General features: G+C 33.9%; 1 protein-coding gene across 2 annotated transcripts in view; it reads left to right on the plus strand.

The window, feature by feature from the left end:
- LOC119641412 (neurogenic protein mastermind) overlaps nt 1–16,706 on the plus strand; it is a 163,298-nt gene that overhangs the window by 13,153 nt on the left and 133,439 nt on the right. The window contains exon 2 of one of the 2 annotated variants that reach the window (XM_038040061.1): nt 15,375–15,404. The exons of the other annotated variant lie outside the window; for it this stretch is intronic. The gene's annotated coding sequence lies outside the window, so the exon portion shown is untranslated. The remainder of the gene's footprint in view (nt 1–15,374; nt 15,405–16,706) is intronic. 2 annotated transcript variants of the gene reach the window in all.

Raw genomic sequence — 16,706 nt, forward strand, 5'->3', positions numbered from 1 at the left:
AAAGTGCAATGTTGCGACACTAAAAACAAAATAAAACATGAAAAGGAGAAAAGGAGAAAAGAAAAAACATAAACATGCTGAGCTCACTCACTCAGTACACACTACACTACGTGCACCAGCTGCTGTTGCTTGCTATTGGTGCTGATTGTTGTTTTACAGCTTCTGCTGCTCGAGGAGGCACTCTTGCCTTGTCTACCATAAGTACTTTCCAATGTTATGCTTTATATCTGCGCTACCATATCCCCGGGTATGTGTACGTGTGTGTGCGAATGAGTGAGTGAGCGAGTTAGTATATGTGTGCATGATATTAGCATAAGCGCATTTTCTCTGCGTCGTTCGTGGCAATCCTCTCCAGCCCATATGCCCATCTATAGTTTCTTTGTTATGGTCGGTCTTGCATTATGGATGCATTCTTAACTCGTTTTGTAGGCTGCTGCTGCTGGTGGTTATTATTATTATTTTATTTACTCATTTATTTATTATTTATTTATTTATTTATTTTTTTTTTTTGTTACGCTTTTCTTTCTTTATTATTATTGCAAATTTTGGTCTTCTCCATTTTCTGACTATCAAATCTCTGTTTTGCACTCTCCGTTATTATGTACATTTGTGCATCTTGCATCTCGCATGTCCGTAGGCGATTTCACGAAATTTCTTTTGCTACCTTTCTCTCCTTCTCTTGCACTTAGTTACGGCGGTGTTGGTGGCTTTTCCCCAGAAAACACTTGTTACTGTTAATTTGTTAGAAATCTCCACAGCAATCAAGGATGCCAATGCAGGCAGGAGAAGAGCGAGATTGCGTATATGAAATCTTGTTATAGATTTGCAGAAGTGCAAAGAAGATGGTTAAAAAAAAAAAAAAAAAAAAAATAAAACAACAGCAACAACAACAACAACAAATCTTCAAACAAGTTAAGGTTAATACATGAAGGTGTCATGATATAATAAGGATTTGTAAGGCTTAGAAAATATAACCGGCAACCAAAGTATAACCCAGAAGTTTTCTTCCAATGAAAACATGTTAACGAATCAAATTGACATGAAAAATTTAAATTAATAAAAAATATTAAAGCATTTTTTGCACTTTTTTTTATTTTTCTATAAGAAAAGTTTACATTTTATAGGTTAGCGTATGACTTACCATCAATTAATTGATAAGCCATTTACTGCTGGTTTACTTTTTGCTTTTACATGCCATTTATCAAATGAATGCATGTGTATGTTCTTGCCTATAAATAAATGCCATAAATTTTCCTTTTATGTAATAAACTTTGCTTTTCGTTCCACGATATGATGTATATTTGCCTTCAGGCCTTGGCGGCTGACTACATAGAAAGACACGTTACAAGACTTACTTTCAATAGGTGTACTTGTAACTTTGCAGTAATTCTTGTCATATATTACTTCAAAAATTAAAGGTCAGTTGTTTTGCTCTAAAACTTCTTTGGAACCAAATTCGCTAGGATAAGCGCGAAGTAAGTACGTTCCAAACAACGAGTTTTGCCATATTCGGACCAGTTGTTCAGATTTCGTTTACGAATCCAAAATTCATTATAATGGAGTTTATGTTGATGCTGCAGCTTTTATAAACTCAAAATTATGCCTGTGAGACCTTTTTCAAAACAAGTTCCATTAGTTAAGTTGAGAACAAAAGATGCTATTTAGTTTTCAAACAAAGAGATAGTCGCAAATAAAAAATCGACCCGGAACTGTCAATACTCACAAGAAGTCTTCTTGCAAAGAAGATGATGCCGAGTTTGGTGAATGCCCAAAAGAGTTCATTCCAGAAAATAATGAAAAAAGAAAAATACTGAAAATTTTGAATACTGCAATGTACTGCATAGCGGAACAAATGCACGATATCGCAAATTAATGGCGACCATGGGAAAATTGCATTGTTTTTCTCTCAAACTTCTCTAATCTCAGTAAATATAAATTACATACACATTACAATGTCGGACGTTTAGTTAATTCTGTATTTTTTATAAAATGTAAATCATATTAACGGACGAAAGCATTGGATAAAGCGAAGCGTATTCTAGCTACATGATAGCTTACCGTTAAGCCTATTTGATATCAATTCGTTGTTAGTGAGACTTCAAAAATGTAGGTATTTTAGAGTAAGCAGCTAGTGTATATATTTTCTTCTTTCACTATTTGCTCTAAGCATTTAAATCTGTGCACAATTTTGATTATGATTTGGAATTCACCGTCCGGTAATTATTGTTTTTGCTGCGTCTGGTTTGTAGCCTTCCCACAACTGAGTGAACAATAACAAGGAATTATCGTCGGGCAAGAACCACCACTACGTATCCAATACCTTTTATTCATTTACATCATATCTTCATTTTCGCTATAAAATACCAACAATAACTTTTCCGGTGTAAAGGTATACTCTTGAGTGGGGGCTTAATATTGCGTGTACAAATAAGTTCAGAGGATTTTTTTTTTGTAACTTTGAAGTTTTAGTCAGAAAAGTTGATGTAATGTGCTTTGTTTAAAATAAAAGAGCCGGCGGTTGGGTATGGTCATAAGAGTCGAAGCGCGGCTCGAACAAACAATAAGTCTATTCTATTAAAGCTGGGTTTGTCGCTGATAACAGCGGGAAGGGTAGAGCAGCCAGCATTAGAACTGCAAACATTTCCTGAGCGGGTTTTACTATATTGACCCCTTCATCCTGCAGTGCTATTTCTTATAACTTTTACAGCAGCGAATCGAACTAATTTGTACTCCTAATACAATTTAGACTGACGTGGTTGAAATTTAGTAAAAGTGAGGTGTGGTTGTACTGAAAAATTGCAATTTTTGCCATATAAAGGGTTTCTTTTCGTGGGAAACCTTATGTGGAATGGCGTCTGTTAAGAGAACTACGCTAACTTACGTCAACTTGCTGAATTTTTACTGAGACGTATTCTTAAGAAAGTTACATAGAAATCTTTCATAAAGTGGTCCGTCCCATCAAATCAAAAAGAGCTTCGTGCGCCAAATTTCATTAACTCATCGACTTGTGGCATGAAATAGAATACTTGAGCAGGCATCGTAAGAGTTTCAGATTCATCTTCGGTGGATATAATAAATGGAGTATACATATATTTATATGGGTGTTATATAAATTCGCACCCAGCTAAAGTGCATTCTGCGATAAGAGTTGTAAGACATAAGAATGCAAAATGTGTCGAGTTTAAGATATCACTACATACAAGACCACATTGTTTCTTCATGTGTTTAATTTAATATTAATTTTAATTAATAAAAGATTCTCTTCTTATCTTTTTTGTATTTCTTTTTTTCCTGTACGCGCTATGCGTACGCATATATAGAAAGAGTGACAGTAGAAAGAAAGAATAAGTTTGTTTAAGGCAAGGTATTCAAAGTTTCTTCTCTAACTGTCAACATTCCATTTTTCCTGACGCAGCTGTTGTATGCGACTCTGTGTAACATTTCAATCGATCTCTTCCGATGTTGCCATATTTTAATGTAAATCAAATCTGATCACGTATCGCAACTAATTGGACATTGTGGTTAAGCATATTAATTAGATATCAATTAAAATTGTGAAAAATTATGTGTGTCCGCACTTGATTCATACTTGATTCCATTGCATTTTGTGAAATTTATATGCTCCGTCTTCTCTTATACTCCTTATACTCATTTAAAAGTTCTACATTTTATTCTTCCTATTTCTCTTTATCTCTCTCTCTCTCACTCACTCGTTACGGATGAATAGTTTCGTTGATATTCGAAGAAGGAAAAAAAAAAACAATATATAAACTAGTTTAGCTAAGCTAATGACAAAGCAAAAGTAAGCAGAATTCTTGCTTAAGCCTCAGCATAATAATAAACTTTTAGACATTAAGAGTACAGTGAGCGCAACATGTTAATTAATCTGTGGTTTGAAATTTTTGGTTTTTAAAGAAAAAAAAAAAAAAAAAAAACAAAAATGAAAAAAGATTAGCATGAGATTATATTTATATATGTATGCGTATGTGCATGTATTTGATAGTTGATAAACTCTAGACTTCTCTGAAATCTCCAAGTATGAAATAGGAAAAATGTATTTATTATTAGAAGATATAGAAACTGAATGCAATAGAGAGTATAACTGAGTATGTGCGTGGGAAAATGCTGCTGAAACGGATAACTAAACCAAAAAAAAAAAAAAAAATTAGCATTAATTTTAAATGATTTCTTATTTTGGTGTTTGTTTTACACATTGTTTTGCCCGTTATTGTTTAATTTCGCAGAATTGCGTTATAATCGAAATTATTAAATATAATAATGTTTTAAAGAAAATATCATTTTTCTTTTCTAAGCTTGAAAACCTGTTCTTTTTGCACTCGCTGGCTGACTTGGCTTGGGTGCATTGAGAGAGCATGAATGCAACATAAATGGATGAATGACTGAATAGATGCATGAATGCGCGTGTTTATGCTTGCATTATTTATGCTGGCATTCGAAATAATTATAATTGTTACACTTTCTCTTTTGTTTTCCTTAAGTTAAGTATTTTCGAAACTATTTTCTTTGCATAATAATCGCTGCCAACTATAAAAAACTACTACACAAATAGATAAAGGAAAACCTTTTGTTGTTTTTTTTTCTTCTGTTTTTCTCTTTTTTTTTTCGAAATCACTTTTCGTTAATGTATAAATTTCGATTGCTTACAAAAAAAAAAAAAAAAAAAGAATGAAATTTAAAAATAAAATGATTATACAGAGAAAAAAACATTTATCTCACATGTGGCAGCAAATGAATCATTTTTAAATTACATGAAGTTGGTTCAATATCCATTTATTTATTTTTTTTTTTAACGCGAGAAGGTATGTTAATTTTCCTTTTGCCCAAGTAACGTCCAGAAAGGAGTTTAGCAAATCCTCAAAGCATACAACGGATTGGCATGAAAACGGCAAGAGCTGTTTCCAGTTAAACTGCAGTATTGTCTATTAAAAAGTTTTGAATAAAAAATTAATGCGTCGGAAATTACTTGCATTTTGAGTTCAGCTAAAATGTAAAGGAAAATTCTTGGTCAGACCTGCTAAAGTCTGTGAGACATATTTTTCAACAATGATGTATCTCTCTCTCTCTCTCTCTCTCTCTCTCTCTCTCTCTCTCTCTCTCTCTCTCTCTCTTTCTTTCTCCCTCTCTCTCTCTTCGTCACTCAAAAACAAAGTTTTCCGAATTATTAAAAAAAAAAAAAATTTTTATTTTAATTTATACCAATTTTTGTGCTTTATGCTTGAGAGCGTATGTTGAGAATTTTACGAGAAGACAAAGCTGCATCAATGCATTATTTTTGGTTCAGATGACAAAAGTGTAAGTAGTAACATGAAAGCTAATAACTGGAATAGTACTCCGTAGCTAGCAGTTTATCCAAAAAAAAAAAGATCTTTATTTTACTATGGAGACACTTGCATAATATTATCGGCTCATATCCCTTTGCTGTAAGTGAAAGGAAAAAAGGAATAAGCTCAGTTATATGATTACAAACAGAAAATCAGGTTTCAAGGTAGAGAGATTTTCTTTTCCATGCGACACACGTAAATATCCCTGATTGCCTTATCTACACTGAATTATTTGAAAAAAAAAAAAAAACATATCAATAGATTTAACGGTATGAAGAGATGCGACCTGAACTGCATATGAACTCTCTCTCTCTCTCTCTCTCTCTTTTTCACTTATTTTTCATTTAAGAAAAAACACAGCCACACGCGCGCACACACACCGTCCTCAAGTTGCTAATAGCCTGCATAGTGCCCAAGCTTAGCTACATACATACATGTATGTATATATATTTATATACATTATCTGAAAAAAGTCTACATACAATTTTTCTTATTTTTTCTTATTTATACTTTTTGTATTGTCCGCAAGTGTGCACCAGAGAACCCTACCGTAGGTTGTTGATCAATCAGTGATTTGGAATTAATTTACTTACATCTGTGTAATTGTGTAGCCTGGTGTTGCAATTTTCAAAAGTGGAAAAATTTATCAACATTTTAATTCCCAACTTCTCTTCACACATTTCGAGAGGTCAAGTTTTAAGATAGATATCTACAGTAATTAAAAAGAATAGTATTCAACAAAGTTACAGCAATGACAGACGAGCTATAGTAGAAACTGATCCTAACTTTATTTCGAATTGTTGCTTCATTGAATCCCCGCTATATATAGACGATTTGGTGAAAGTGATTTAGAAGAGCCCATCCGCTCTGTACTGCAGTCAGAAAACAATGAACAAGAAAAAATATCTTAACTGAAGGTAAAAATCCTTGTGGTCTAAACTGTTCCGTCTAACTACTACGGATTTTCCCAAATTAAACCATGTTGACCTAGACAAATTGCTTTCACTGAGCTTGCCCAAGGCTTTCTTTATTCAAAAAGGATCCCAAGGTTTGACGTTTAACAGCGAAGAGCTATGCGTTCTCGTTTCAAAGGAGTGGATAAGAAGGAAAGACTGCAGTGTGAAGACGGGGTAACTTAAGGGAAACAGCAAAATATCGTCAACTACCTTTCTCGGGGACAAATGACAATTATTTCGGCATAACACGTATAGCCACATTTTTCAAAGACGTCGCGACAGCTAACTGCCACACTTTCAAGCCAAAGTACTCTTACGTCCCGTATTTCACAAGAAAAAACCTTAATATCGTTAATGAAAAAGTATAATCCCTTTCTCACTCCCCTTCCCCCCTCTCTCAATCGCCTTCTCTCTCTCTCTCTCCCTCTCTCTTTAAGTGAAATATTAAGTCAGTAGTTATTGCTTAATAATACGGGACATCCTTGCCATACTCCATCTATTGCCAAAGATTAAGATAAGATATCATGCGAGCACTTTTTAAAGATACTGTACATATACATACATGTACTTCTTCGTGTTTGTGTATCAATGCATGTGTGTCTATCAACATTGTTTAATCAATCATTTGCGTTGAATGTTTTTGTTTTTCTTTTCTTGTACTGTGCGCTGTGTTGCTGTGATGCACCACAGCAACATTAATCATTTTCCACAAATATATATATATATATAGTTACCTTTTCTCGCTTCATCCCTCTTTCGTATACACATAACTTTCTCTCATACCCTAACAATTTCTTACGTATAATTTACTTGTGAATATAAAGCTTCTTCTATTTTACTTTGCTTATAAAACGCACTTTATGCGTTAAATGAAAAGTTAATTTTCCTACCACCGCTACCATACCACTACAACCACTGATGTTATGATACCATCAAAGAAGATGTCTTATGAAGCAGAAGATGTTTCTTCTTTGAAGTATTTATTAAAAAAGCGATTTCGGAAATTATGAAAATAATCTTTGAAAAATTCTAAACGACAGATGTCTTATTGAGTCGAAGCTTTTTTTTTTTCTATATATATAGCGAAAGTAGAAACATTTATAGATTTACGGATTGATTAACAGTGAATTAGTAGTGGCTTGGAAACGCCTTGAGAAATAACTGAAAATTATTATATTCGTGATTTTTTGCTAGGAGACGAATGAAAAGAGTTTCAGGCAAACTTGCAAGGGTTCACTTACAGGGAATGTGTTGCTGGGTTTGGGGGTTTTCTGTGTTCAATGACACCTGCTTACGAATAAAGAAATCTGAATATTCTTCTTACCTAAATGAGCTGCAAGATCAAAATATTAATAAGAATGCGCGAAATTATTTACTGAGCTATCTCTCTTAAGCTTTTATAATGCCTTTGAAGTTTGCGATATTTTCTGTCTTGGATGACGGGAAGGGGCTGTTTGCCTTTTGCATGTTGTACATAACTACTTCTGTACATTTTACTTATTTATTTGGCTAAAGGCAAGGCAGACTTCCGAAGGTACACATTCTATATCGCATTCGTAGCTTGGAGCCCACACTATTAGAGCATATTCTAGAATTGGCCCAATCGAAGCAATGAGCAAAAGGGACCACCTTTTGATAAATCCCAGATTACGTGTGGCTATAGTTAGATTGACGGGCAATTTGGGATCAAGAACGCGAACCTGGACTGTGCCCCTGTATATGCCCGTGAATAATGTATGCGATTTTCTTAGGTGAACCTCCACAAGAACACAATAACTTACATTTCCTTAGATTAAAAGGCATGAGATTTACTCTCTTTCAGTGCACTAAGGTTTCTATATCTTTTTTTTGACTTGGTCTGTTCTTCCCTTGGATGAAAGTGACAATTTATATTTACATTGAAACATCATCCAATCAAAGATGGATCTTATCCAAGAAGATGTAAGTTATGAATAGGTGAAAAAGTATGGGACCAAGGACCCGGTGGCAATGTAGCCGAGACATTAATTTCTATAGACAAATTATAAAATTGTTACGAAATGCTTATCTTGCTACGGTTCGCGTCACTGGCTTCGGGTTTTATTTACAATCAATTTTCCTTAATGGTAGGATTATTTACAGTTCACTTAGTTTGACAACATTCTTAGCTGAAACTTTCTTGTCGACTTGAATGTTCTTTTCCGATTAAATCATTTCACTCAAATATTCGGCCGAAGTTACCATAATTGATGTGTTTTCCGCTAATCGTTATCGTCGTCCGGCAGCTGCATGACGCGCCACAAATTTGCATTTGGGTTTTTCTTCTTTCGGAAATTTACTTGCTGGGAAAATCAATTGGATGGAATGAATTTAGATCTGGGATTTCAATGTTCAAAGTACACGACCTTCCCGGATAAGAGGAAAATCATATTACCAAGATATCCGGAAAGGGGCATACAAGTCAAGATTTGAAAGAATTTCATTTAATGAACTCCATTGAAAACAAGAAACTTGTTGACAAGTAATTACTTGATAATTCCGGATAATAAAGAAGAAGAAATCGACTCCTTGACGATCATAACAGTCGTGCAACGTCGTATTATTATACAGAATTTTTCCTCAAGACTTTATTCGCAAAATTGCAATGCAAGTGAATGAGACGCGGCGCGACATACATAATTATATATATTCAAACCTTGGAAAAAGTTATTTTGAATATTAAAAAGATGAAAAATATTTTAAGCATTAATAAAAGGAAACGTTTATACAAAACATTCGCAGGATGTCACTTAGCTTTTCTTTACAAATCTTGTAAAGGCAAATGCAATCAGAGCGAATAGAGGAAAAGATAAAGTAAAGCATTTTTCGCAACATTGCCTTAAGTTGCGTTGCCAGAAAATTTCTTTTGACTCAATCAAAACTTGAGAATTGTTTGAAAAAAATTTCTAAAACTTTTTTTTTTCAGTTCGATGCATTAAAAGAAAAAAAAAAATAAATGAAAAACGAAAAACAAATTGAGCAAAAAAATTAAAAAAAAAAAAAAAAAACAAAATGATTAAATTAAATTTTAAAACCAACTCGGATTTGCGCTGATGTCGTTTATTTAAGATGAACATTCTCTCTCTTTAATTTTGCTTGCTGTGTCTGTTTTTTTTTCTTTTCTTTCTTTCTATTATATTAGATATGGTTTCGTGATAGCAAAAGAAAGCGGCGAATTCCAATTACCCAGCATTGCAGGGAAACCTACAAAATACAAATGTGTGTCGATTTTGCTTCGAATCCTTGGAGTTTCGTTCACATTAAATTTTCATTTTGTAAGCTTTGCTTTAAACTTTTTGTTTTCCATCCACTTCTAGGCAGACCATAACGATTTTATATATCGCTCTTGAAAATCTTTTCAACTCTCAGTTGAGTATGAATGGAAGACAAGTTTTGATATTTGATTTTAATTTGTTTTTTTTGGCTTTGACTTTTTCAAATATCAAAAACAAATGTGCCTAACGGGCAGATGAGGTGAAATCAATTAAATCAAGTCACTATGATTCATTATGCACTTGTTATATGCGTTACCCTCAATAATCGGTTACAAACGAAGTTACAAAATTAATCTATAGTCATCTTGTAGCGTTGAGCAAGAAAATCCTAAGATAAGCCTGCAATAACTATTTTTAGTTTAAAGAGTATTTTGCTTCACACATATACGCAGGCATGACTACATTTGAACTCATGTGGCACAAAGTCTTGACGAGCGTATGTACGGTGGTTGTTTGGCTACAATATTTTCTTTTTTTTTTGTGTATTTGTGTGTGTGTGTGTGTGTGTGTGTGTGTGTGTGTGCTCCTATACTAATACAAATCTATCGTGAAGTTGACGCAACTTCTCAGAGTGCATCTTTCAGTTGCTTACAAACCTGGCAGATTGTCTTGCTCTGTATGTATGTCAATCAGTCTGTTTGGCTGTTTTGTAGAGTAGTAAAGTGAGTTGTATGTATGTATGTATGTATGTATGTATGTATGTATGTATGTATGTATGTATGTATGTATGTAATTTACCAATTCCAAGTCTGTGAACAATGGCACACATAGGAGGATGAAGTTGCACATATTCTTCTTCGGCTCTATTCCAATGCAGACATATTGCATTCGCGACAATGAGTATAGTATATGCACGCATCGAAGAAAATATTCGTAGCATATATATATATATATATATATATGTGTATATGAATATGAATTTGAGTGACTTGCAGTGCATGTCTATGCACTCCATTAACAATGTGGCAACCAACAAAAAACTTATTATTCATCATACGCACATCTTATGATTATATTTTTCTGCTTTTGCCGTTGCTGTTGCTGTTGCTGCTGCCGCTGTCAATAAGTCCCGTATTCCATCTCCTGCATCTGCGCCTCCCGCTTGTAAAGGAGACAGAGGTCATCTTTTCATCTACATAGCTGTTTATTTTGTCAGTCGCAGTAATGAAAGCGAGCAAGCAAGCAAGCAAGCAAGCAAGCAAGCAAGCAAGCAATGGCAATTATGTGCAACTACGAGTTGAAAGAATTTAATTAGTTGTATAGATAGATTAAATATGCTTTACTTGGAAATATTTGCGAGGAGTATTTTGTTTTTTGTTTCTTTTTTTTTTTTTTTAATTATTAGCTATATTTTTTAATTAGTAAAGAAAAATCATAAGTAGTAGTAGCATGTTGCAGTTCATTTAATTTTTACTTTTAACAAAACGGAAGAGCAGAGGTCAGCAGCTACTTTCGTCAAGAGCGATGTGGGAAGGAAATATTTCGGGGAGCGAAATTGTTCTAAAGAGGAGATGCATCATACATTAAATATTGTCTTAAGTTATCTTGTTTCCTGTCGTCCGTTTAAGATCAAAAGTCTACCAAATCGATTCATAAACTTATTTTCTAATCTGTTGATATCCATAGCTCATAAAAGATATGCCTGCACTTCATAAAATGCTCTTAGAAACAAATATCGTCTACAGAATTCGCTTACGATAAGAATGCAGTGATGGTTTACGATATCCTTTCTTTATGTGTGTTTTTGTGTGCGCACAAAATCCGTCCAAAGTTAGGCTTGCTTTGTTAGTTGCCTCTTAAGTTTCCGTTGATAATTAAGGCACGCCTTAGATAGTACGCTTTATACCGCAATGCTACGCTCTTTCCACTGAAAGCTGAAAGGAATGAATTGCTCTTGGAAAGTTTCTTGAGAATTTTTTTCAGACCTCGTTTGACAAAGTAATCGCATGGTTGTCGTTAAGCTGCAAACCACAGTGGGGCTAAGGATTGTACCACAGTTTCTTGGAAAACTAATGTAAGATAATTTTTTATACAACGTCGCGCGTGTGGATATCAAAATTTCAGCATAAAGCATTTTTCGTCTCAAAATATATATTTAACTTGGCTTTAATGATGAATAATTAAGCAAAACGGAGAAGCACCGGATGATCAATGTTTCCCCTAACTATGCTTGAAGTATTAAAACAAGCGAAAACTCTTTAGTAGTAGTAGTAGATAAGTATGCCAGGAGAGGTTATGCAGGAGCAATAAATAATGCCATCGAAATGGATCCGAGTAGAACATCAGCAAAGGTACACACGTTATGGTAAAAATTAAAAAGCCAGGATAATGAATGCCAGCTAAGCCCAATGATAGGGACAGAATGTACCGAAAACAAACGAGTAAAACGGCCGCTTCAAAGTTCGGAAAATAATTCGAATTCCCTTCATAGCAATTGGCATCACAGCATGGCATTAATGCAAAATGCAAATGTTTATGGATTGATTGAACACAACCGTCAATATCAGTGAAGAGACCTAACGGCTTCAGGAAAACATAGAGTTTTCTCTATTTGTTAAGACCGAAGGGGTGTGGCTTGTTAGGAATTGTTGAAACCTATTGAAGCGCGCCCCACGATTATCATCATTCCATCATTTTGGATGTTGCATAGGCATGAAAAAGTAATTTTGCCTCGTAGCGCGCATAATAAAGGCAATTAGGATTATGTTCTCTCCATTCTTTAAAAACAAGCGATTTTCTTTTAAAGAAATAAACCCGTAAGGGCAAAGTAGATCGCTTTCAGGAACTTAAGTCATTGATCTGAAAATTTAACGCCCATCAGTTTATTAGTATATTTAAGGGTATGAATTGAAGTGACTTAAGAAAAATAAGTGAAAACATTATACCCGGGCGACGCCGACTATCACATACCCTCGCCTAGTACAGTTATTCACTCGGTTTAGTAGTCCTGCATCAAAATGTACACATTATTTTCATGCAAAGCCCGCATATCGCAAGTTTGGATTTTCTTTCCATATAAGTGTTTGTGAGCGTTTGAGAGCGACTATAAAAAAGTAGGCCTATGTGATCCAAATTCGGTAAGGTAGATTTCTTTGTCAATTTACCATTATGAGGCAACTTTCACTGTACAATATTGCAAAGTACACCCTTTTACCATAAGAAACTTCATTTTCAATAGGAAAGGTTATATGAGTGGGGGTTCAAAACATTGCTCCAGATTGTCCGAAGTTTTCACACTAATCTAAAATCCCGAAGTACGACTACTTAGTCTGAGGGAAATTCTGAAGGGGCGTTATATGGGGAATGGTCGCAAAAGTGGACCGATCTGAACTATTTTCAAAAGCCTTCGTCCTTCGGGCCAAAGTACGTCAATACAAGCAATTTCATCAAAATATCTCAAAAGTGGCGATCTACCGCTTGCACACAAAAATACATGGACAGGCATTAGACGGACATACAGACAGATAGACAGACAGACAGACGGAAAGACAGGCTTAGATTGATTTAGAAAATGATCCCAAATCGATCGGTATAATAAAAGGTGGGTCTACCTTAAGGCTTTCTGGGTGTTACATACGTCGGCTCTACCTTAATAAATCCTTTACCACCAGACTGATTAAAAAATAAATGCGTTTTTTTTTATTCACTTTTTCTCTATTAGACTACGGACTAACTGAATGCCTTGAAAATGAAAATTTTGTGGATTGCTGCACTAACTGTAATTGTATTTCTGATGAACCTGCGTGTATTTGCAGGAAGCAAAAGCAGCAACAGCAGCAGTTCTGCAAATTGCACATAATTTCATTTTAAAGATACTTTTTTTCGTTTTTATATTTTTTCTTCACATCTCTTGAAATTAAATTTCAATTAAGTTACAAATTCAAGAAGACTTTTTATGCGAAGCGATTGGTTACTTTGTACACATAATGGATTTATAAGCTCTTGTGCAAAAATGATATTGTTTAACTAGCACACTACAAATTACTTAAACTATTGTTCTGAATGGAAGCGTTTTTTTGCATTCTTGCTATGGCGTTCGAAAAATGTTTATCATGGCTGATGGTGTGATTACATATAAATATATATAAAGAAATAAGCCTCTTATGTTTAACTTTTTACTTTTTTTTTTAAAATTTGGTTCAGTAATTGTTTAAGGTACTGAATGATACGTTGATTAGTCAGCCCTTTTGCAACAACCACAATTTATTAGGGAATTAAGAAAAAATCGAAAATGTTTCTTATTCAATAGAAAACACAGAGAAGATTCAGTTTTACTGCGCAAATTGTTCACCAGCTTCCGATCCATACCTTGATAGTTCAGATTAAAAAGGTGCGAAACTAAAGGTAAATTCCGCAAACGAATTTCATTTATTGTCTTTATCGTAGAGGATCTAAGGATTTCGATAGTGAGAAAGAAGAGAGAAGAGCATCTGAAACTTAACCACCAGTCGTAAGAAAGTCTTAGTTCAACGTATAGAAACCGTTTTGGGCCACAGTTTTAGAAAATATTGCTATGTTCAGAAAAAGGGGGGAATTTTTACTCAAGAAAGAAAGCGCGGTTCAAATATCAATCCACGTTTTTCACGTCCGCTAGAGCGGGCTGTGTATATGTTCACTTTGTCCAAATGTTTGCATTAGGAAGTTTTTAGATATGCCATAAAGCATATATATTCTTGATGTCCATCTGTCCGTCTGCATCGCTGTGATAAACCCTCTGTGGGCAACAGGGGATAGATTCATTTTGTCCAAATGTTTGCATTAGTCAGAAGGCAGTCTTCAGATAGACAATAAAGCATATACATCCTAGATGTTCATCTGTCCGTCTGCATCTTTGTGATAAACCCTCTCTGGGACATTGGGCATATATTCATTTTCTCCAAATGTTTGTATTAGTCAGAAAAACGTCTTCAGACAGGCCATAAAGCATATACATCCTAGATGTTCATCTGTCCGTCTGCATCTCTGTGATAACCGTTTTCTTTGATTGCAGAATTGAAGCTCTCCCTCTCAAACTTGGTAGGAAAGTTGGAAGTTCTTGCACGCCATAAACCGTATGTACCCCAGATGTCCATTTGTCCGTCTGTACCTCTGTGATAAACACCCTCCTGATTGGAAAATTGAAGCTGACGCCTTCAAACTTAGAACAAAAAAGTTGGACGTTCTTGCAAGCATTTGAGTATATAGAAAGAAGGCCACCTCTATAGTAGATTGTAAACTGAGAACATCTCTCTTTTCTGCGCATCCTTCGGCTATGACTCATAAACTTATATAAGTAACATGCAATAAAAACTCCGCGCATATTCTACAATAATGGGAAAACCGACCATGATCTTCAATTTTATAGAGTATGGATATAAAGTTTTTCTATTTTATGTTTTTTAAGCCTTTTTTTTTTTTTTGGGATAAAAAATTTGTTCGCTATCGATTAGAATTTTCTAATTTGCTTTTGTTGGGTTGATGCAACTATGATTAAGCCCTGGCTTTTTATGTCGTTCGAGTTGTCAGTTTGTAAATTACACAGTCTTTGTTGTCGCCGAATTTTCAAAATGAATAAATTTAGAGGACTATGTGCGCCTTCAGCAGTGAATGGAAATAATGAATTTACTTTAACTTTTCTATTTTGTTATCGGTTATAGTAGTTACAGTAGTAGTTTATGACCGTCCTTGACTTGCCTTGTAGCGTTTTGTTTTTATTTTTCTAATACAAGGCACCATTTATCACCGAACACTTGTTTCACTTAATTAATCAAATAGTTTTAATTTTCCGTTTTACTATATTTCAGTATCTCACGTGCATGTAATCGATTTTTAATGTAAGTACACGTCATCTATTGTTGTTATAAATTTTCTTTTTTTTTAATATTTATTATTAACTAATTAGTCTTTTAATGCTTCAATGATGAGTTTTGTTGTTATAATTATTACCTTTTTTTTTATTTATTTTTTTTATTTAATAATATTGTAATTAACACCCAAGCAAGAGGAGAGCAATTTATCAAATTGAATGTTAATGAATTCCGGTTAAGTGCAAATAAAATGTAAAATCTGAAGTAAACAGATAATTGGATTATTTTCGAAATGTGAGAATCAGTCTACGAATAAGATTTAGAAAAAAAAAAGAGGATTTTTGATTTTGTACTTCTTCTTCGTCTTAAAATAGATTTTCATTTTTTATGCTTTAATACCTTTTCTTTTTCTTCTTATTTTCCATATAATATATTCTGTTAGAGGTTTTCTCACTTTTCGAGCAAAATTTTAAAATTTATCATTGTTTGCAATCTTAATAATAAATTGAAACTAAAAATAAAAATAAAAAAAAAAAAAAAACAGAATTGCTTTCGTTATCAGCTCTCAAACAAGCTCTATAGGGAATACAAACATAAACTTTGTTATTTCACATCAAGCAGTCAATCGTCGTTGATAAAACACGTTACACTATTCGAACATGAAAGTTTTCAAGACTACAATTGATTTACATGCATTCATAATTATTTAAAAGATTTACTTTGCTGGGTTCCAATAGAACGTATAATAAGATATATATATAGATTTTATATACATATGTTATATATACATTGGTGGATGCCCACCGCATCCCATGGTGTAATCCGAATTTAGCAAATTAAATTTATCTCCTAAAAATCGTATTATATTTCTGTTTTCGTCACAAAAAAGTAGAAATTGGACTTTCCCTTCGTATAAGGGATTGCTTTTCATGATAATCCCTCAACATGTTGCGGTCTAAAAAATATATTTATATGATTTGATTTCATCAAAATAGTTCAAAAATTGCAGCCTGCAGGTGGAATAACAAATTACATGGCTAGGCATCAGATGGACAGACGGACAGATAAGCTTAGATTCCCTACTGTACGTGAAAATTTTTCCAACTTTATCTACTGTAAGGTACTGTAAGGTCATTATAGAGACAGACAGATTGACTTGCTTAAATAAATTTTGAATTCGGTACTGCTCAAGAATATATTTATACACATATACATACATAGATGTACATAAACTTTGTCGGCCTTCCAAACGGTTTCACAAAGTAAATATGTAAAGTTGGATTGGTTATTGAATAGATGATCTAAGATAAATCTCCAAAGAATTGCAGT

Source organism: Glossina fuscipes, unplaced genomic scaffold, assembly GCF_014805625.2.
Source record: "Glossina fuscipes isolate IAEA_lab_2018 unplaced genomic scaffold, Yale_Gfus_2 148, whole genome shotgun sequence".
Lineage (NCBI taxonomy): Eukaryota > Metazoa > Arthropoda > Insecta > Diptera > Glossinidae > Glossina > Glossina fuscipes.